Source organism: Oratosquilla oratoria, chromosome 4 (assembly GCF_046742065.1).
Source record: "Oratosquilla oratoria isolate Oo_2021 chromosome 4, ASM4674206v1, whole genome shotgun sequence".
NCBI lineage: Eukaryota > Metazoa > Arthropoda > Malacostraca > Stomatopoda > Squillidae > Oratosquilla > Oratosquilla oratoria.
Window position 1 is genome coordinate 32,537,420 of NC_134780.1, and position 6,650 is coordinate 32,544,069.

Sequence of the window (6,650 nt, forward strand, 5' to 3'; positions counted from 1 at the left end):
CATACAACCAAGGACCATGATTCGGTTCTTCCAATAAGGCTTGTACTCCTTCTCTACTCGCCTTTACCCTCTCTTCATGCTGATCAGACGCTCTCTGAAAAGCCTCTTGCCCTTCAGCCGTGAGGACTCTGACCCTACCAGAGACGGGTCCTTCATCTATACTGTGGTTGGAAGACATATTGCCAAGCGAGAGAAACAGTGAGAGACAAGACAGTAATATGATAAAGAAGACAAGGAAAACTCGAACTTAATCGAAAACCACGGAGTACGTTACCACACTCCTAACTATACGACTATTGAGGTAGACAACAACAGATTAAACCCTACATTTGGTTCAATCTAAAAATGCACATTAGTCGCATGCTTATATTAACATATGACAGGATTTAGGCAGACAAGGAAAACTCGAACTTAATCGAAAACCACGGAGTACGTTACCACACTCCTAACTATACGACTATTGAGGTAGACAACAACAGATTAAACCCTACATTTGGTTCAATCTAAAAATGCACATTAGTCGCATGCTTATATTAACATATGACAGGATTTAGGCAAGGTAGCTTGCCTTCAAAGGAAAAACACATGCTTAACTGCGACGTGGTGTTATGTAAACACTGTTGGGGCTTGGCAACCATACGTTGTTGCCACATCACACTCGCGCGCCGATACGATCACTAAGACTGCCACATCACACTCGCGCGCCGATACGATCACTACACTTTGGCTTGCGCTACACTACACTTTTACTTGCGCTACAAACCCAAGCACACACACGCAAACTTATGCCAGGAAGGCGACACATCAAGTTCATGTGGTGACGACGAGGGGAATCTAGACGTGGCAACGGCGTGCAGGGCGTGGTCTTGCCACATCCTCAAGATGGACTTGGCATACTGCATGGCTAACTTTTAACTCCTTCGCAGCGGCTCTTTTCATTCACCTCTTCACGAAAGCGATTTTCTTGGCAGAGAGCGCCAATGGCCATCGTTTTTCATTTTGGCGTCACAGATTACTCTGCGACGCATAGGGGGTTAGCGTAACGAGTGCCCTCTTTTCTGGATTACGTAACGTAAACAACGCGGGGTTAAGGATCCACGGGGTACTCGTCGCTAACATTTATTGGCAATAGAAAACACGACTTTCTCATCTTCACACAACAGGTGCTGCCGTTGAAACCATGGCAGCACACAGTAATTGGGAGGAAGAGTAGAAGTAGAAGTAGTAGGAGTAGGAGTAGGAGATGAAAAACTGTAAACAAACCAGAGCAACGCTCGTTACTAACAGCTTTTATACAGAATTACAAATAATCTGAACATGAAATACGAGCAGCTTAAGGCTAAATTCATTATGACATACAAGAAACAATATACCAGATCTAAAACTAAATTCGGCTCAAAACTCACCGAGTAGGCCGCGAAGGGAGCGGGTATACCTGAAGGCGTTTCAAACCACACTGGCTGGAGGCGTGATGTGACATCACACCACCGCAACAGGTTCTTACACACCTTCTTAAGTCTAATTCTTAAAGTGAACATTGTACAAATAATGAGATGCTATCTTGCAGCACAGCTTGCAGACAACTTACAACGATAGTATTCTTAAGCAGACGAAGCTTCTGCTCGCAGCATACTTAAATTAAACATTACGAAAAACAAACTTGGAAACCTCTTCCGAGGGGAAACGAGCCTTACGACAAAAAGATATGTAAACATGGGGATACACGGACATATAAAAAAGCCCCGTTACCTCTCGTAACGGCACAATAAATAAACTGTCTGATAGTGATGGAAAATAGTCCATTACTAGATCTAATCAACCTGCCATATGAAAATGGTAAATTACCTGAAAGCTGGAAAATAGCGACCATTATCCCAATACCAAAAGGAAATGGAGAATATAGACCAATATCATTAACATCATGTCTATGCAACTGTATGGAAAGAGTAATACTAAATAGGTTATTGTATGTGATAGATCAACTGTCGGGAAATATACACGGATACATCAAAGGAAAGAGCACAGCAGAATGTGTTATTAAACTACCATGCAACACAAATGTAGATTTACAGGGAGTCTTTGACAGGGCCAATAAATATGTTACACTGGTGGAACTAGCAAATAAAGGTGTTAAATGGAAATTGCTACAATGGGTAAATGACTATTTACGTGGAAGAAAAGTAAAAATGTGGTATCAAGGATGTGATTCTAACACAATGGAAATAGACTTAGGGACACCATAAGGTGATGTACTCAGTCCTACACTATTGAATGTATTGATAGACAAAATTGCATGGCATAACTTTACCTCAGGAACACAGATCATCATCTATGCGGATGATATAGTACTACAATGTGCAAATGAAAGCATAATGGAAAATGCATTGGCAGAACTTAAAGGTCTATGCTTAGACATGGGATTTGTAATAAATGAAAATAAAAACAAAGCACAAACACGAATGAGGAATGATAAAACCTTTGAAGTAAATGGAATAAATTTAGAGAAAGTCTTAAAATATAAATACTTAGGTATGTATGTTGGATTTCAGATGAGAAATAATGAAATAGACTACTTGAAACATGTCTGCACATCAAGATTAAAGCTGTTGCAGGTATTGTCCAGTAAAGGAATTGGAGCTGGAATCTCTGTCCTAAGAATGATGTATATAACCACAATCAGATTGCTGATAGACTATGCTGTGCCATTATTAATAGCATGCACAGAAAACAAACTGAAACCACTGGAAATAATATGGAATAAAGCCATGAGAATGATATTAGGCTGTCCGAGAACTACATGAATCGAAGTTATACGACTAGAACTAAATCTTTCAAGCATCACAATTAGAGTAGCCTAAAAGAACTAGCAGTAAGGTCAATTGTAAGGATGATAAGAAACGGTGAAAGGAAATTAGGAGTGGAAATAGCTTCAGACACTGTTAGAAAGAACAAATACCTGACAAGACTGCGTGAAGCAGTAATGGACTATGAAATACTCAAATATTGTCATACAATACCTAAGGAAGCCAAACTTAAACCTTGGACCACACTGAAAGTACGAATAAACATAAACAAGTTGGACACTAAGAAATGTGATTTGAACAGTAATAAACCAAGGCAGCAATTCTTGCCCCAATTCAGTACAATACCAAGAATTAATCCCATACATATTTTCTGTGATGGATCAGTGAATGGGGTTAGAGCAGGGTGTGGTGCAGTTATAAGGCAAAGGTGGAGAGAGCGAAGTTGAGGGGACGACCGAGATGGATGGGGTTAAAGGGAGTTGAGAAAGAACAGAATGTATGCTGAGCAAGGGAGAAGGCAGGAGATAGGGATGAATGGAGATTGACTGTGTTTAGATGATACTGTTATGAAAATAATGGAAGGGTGGGGGATGGGGGGTAGGGTGCTCATGTGTGAATTATACTTTGATGCAGCCCGAAGTGATTTCTCCCTGTCTTCTCTTTTTCTGCAAGTAGTACATTTCCCCATGGTTGTCTCCACCCTTCACTGTCATCTCTTCCCAGCAGATTTCTTTACAATTAAAGTCACCCATTATAACTATTCTTCCTCCATCTTCCATTATCTTATTTAGTGTTATCCTTGTGTCTTCCAACATACATTTGTGTTCTCTTCCCACGAGGCCGTTTAAGGAGACACATAATTTACTACAAACTTCCTGCTCTTCCCATCCCTGTCCTCCACTCCCATCATAATCATCTCTACTCTGTTCTTTCCATATGTGACATTCCTCACATTTATATCCTTCTTAGTCAGAAACATAACTCCATCCCCTTGTTTTACCTCTCTGTTTCTAATCTAATAATTATATGCACCATGTCCTACACTGTTGGGTGGTAGTGGACCTTTCAATTGTCTCTACAATTCCCATTATGTCCGGTTCTATTTACTTCAGGTAATCATTCAGTTCATTCAAGCCTGTTATTAAGCCATCTATATTTGTGTAAGACACTTCCGTTTCCCTTCTGTTTTCCTCTGCTATGAACCATTTCCTCACTTTCATATTCACTACTCTCCAATAGAATTTCTCTTTTTCCGACTGTTCTTTTCTCGTTTTTTTTTTCCTGGGCTTCTAGTCTTTTTGTTTTCTCATCCTCTCTTTCCTGCTTATTCGTTTCTCTTTTTATTCATACCTTTTTATATTACTCACTGTGGTAGTTTCCCTGTTTTGCTAAGATATTCTCTACTGTCGTTTGTGACCTAAATTTAACATTAATTGGTATAGTCTTATCTGTATTGTATTTCCCGAGCCTATACATTTATTTTATTTGTTTCTCTACTTCTAGTTCATCTTCTTGAACTACTTCTAATATATTATTTACTTTTTCCTTTTCCTCCTTCATTCTTGTAGTCCTATTTAGATTATACTTCTCTTCCATCCCTAATATAATTGTACATTTCTTTTTAGCCACTAAGTCTCTTACTATATTCTCTTTCTCCCTCATCACTTTAATAACTGTGTCCGTAGTTTGTTCTTTCATCTGCTGTTCCATTATACCTCTAAATTCCATTTTATTGTTCTCTTGTACTTTTTTTTAATTCCTCATTCTCTTCCTTTACTTCCCTTAATTGTCTTTTTAATTCTTCTATTTCTTTAGTTAGATTTTATTCTCTTTCCATAGTTCTTCCAGTTTATCAACTTTCTCGGCAACTAGAGTCAATTGGTCAAACCTAACCTCTCATTCTTCGTTTTTTTTTTTTTTTTCCCCTAGTTTCTCTAGATTTACTAGTCGGGAGAGGTTGTCACCTCCTCCCTCATTAAATCCATAAAAGCAGTTATCTTTTCTTTCCATTGAGCTGCTATTAACTATATTTCTGCTCTTGACACCTCTGCTTCCTTGTTCGTCTGTGTATTCTGAATCCCGTTTGTTTACACCCCTTCTAACATCCGTGGCCCGTTCGTCCCCTTCCTCATTTCCTTCCATTTTCTTCAGTAATCCCTCCCCTTCTCCTTTTTCTTCACCTTCCCACTGCACCATGAGCTTTCCCCTTCCCTATTAATACAACACAGATACTTCCTTATTGTGATCCTCGTAATTTTGAAGATGTCACCGGAATCCAGACTTCGCTGCCACCCCGACCGACGTGTGTGTGTGTATTTACCTAGTTGTATTTTGCAGGAAGGGGAGCTATGCTCGTGGTGTCCCGTCTTCATATCTCATTTTATCTAGATGGTTTTTAATTTCTTGGTCTTTGGATCACGTGCTGGACCCGTGATCGACAGCTCTTTCCCTCCCGGAAGAGGGCTCAGAGCTCGCTCATATGACCGATCTATGGGTAATACTGTGACCTCACACGCACACACACACCCAACTCCCCGCCGACGATAGTTGGAGTAACGACTCGAAGCGCAGTGATACTGAAATGATTTCAGCCCTGAGCAGGATTCGAACCGGACCGCCGTAGCGACAGTCGGAGACTACCAACCGCGCCACCGAGTGTGTGTGAGTGTGTGTGTGTGAGTGTGAGTGAGAGAGAGAGAGAGAGAGAGAGAGAGAGAGAGAGTGGGGGGGAGGAGGGACGTGCGTTAAAACGACTTATAAATACATCAAATAAAACGACTCATAAATACATAATCAAATATTCAAAATAAATTAGGACGTTCTTGAGTGTATAAAACGCCCGTTGTTTCCTTTTCTGGGATGAATAAATCATCATATTTATTTGTGTTTATGTTTTAAAATGTGTCCAACTGATTTGCAACTGTACTCTGACAACGTATGTTGCAATACACCACGCACATCCTTGGCGTGATCGTATGAATGCATCATCTTGTTGTCAGACGGCGTCTGCGTTGCGTTCGTTTGCATTTAAAAGTTTTCAAAAGTTTCAAAATTAGAAAACAGGATATATCAATGGTTGCAAAAGGATTTTTTATCTTAGAAGTCATTAAAGATGTGTCCAGGGATTTAGGGGGCCGGCTACCCCACTAAAAGGGGATTTTTTCATGATTGGCTGCCAAGGCCAGGTTGTAAATGAGGATAGGGAGGACGGCACCAGGCGGAGCCTCACGCCTGGGCTAGGACTTGGAACAAATCCTACTGCACCGGCTTACCGAAATCCTACTGCACCGGCTTACCGTGCTGCAATGCAGGCGCCCTTCGAGGTGGCATGATACCCTGCCACCAACGAACCTATTGGCAGGGACGCATTACCGTAGGATGGGTGTAGCGCCGCTACTGAGAGGGGCGGCTGAAAATTAGGTCGGAGGGAGGGGACAGCAAGTGGAAGAGAAGAGTGGAAAAAGAAGTCTAAGAGGAAGCCCTGTGCGGGGAAACAAGAGCCCCGCTCGGGGATCAGCATTAGTCGCCTCTTACGACATGCAGCCGACGTGGCGGGGGCTATATTCTATATTATACCCCCTAGCCCCAGGGGGTTTGGGTAAGTCGGGGTCAGGTGGTATTCTTCTTCTTCTTCGCGTTCTTCTTCTTCCTCGCGTTCCTCCTCTTCTTCTTCCTCGCGTTCCTCTTCTTTGCATTCTACTTCGAGTTCTTCTTCGCGTTCTTCTTCGTGCTGGGAATTCCGTGTTGGGGTTCCGCCCCGAGGCCGAGGCCGAAGGGGAAAACGAGGGATTAGAACGCGGAAAGCTGCGGCCGTAGCCGCTGTTTCCGCATCCAAGCCCCTGGCGA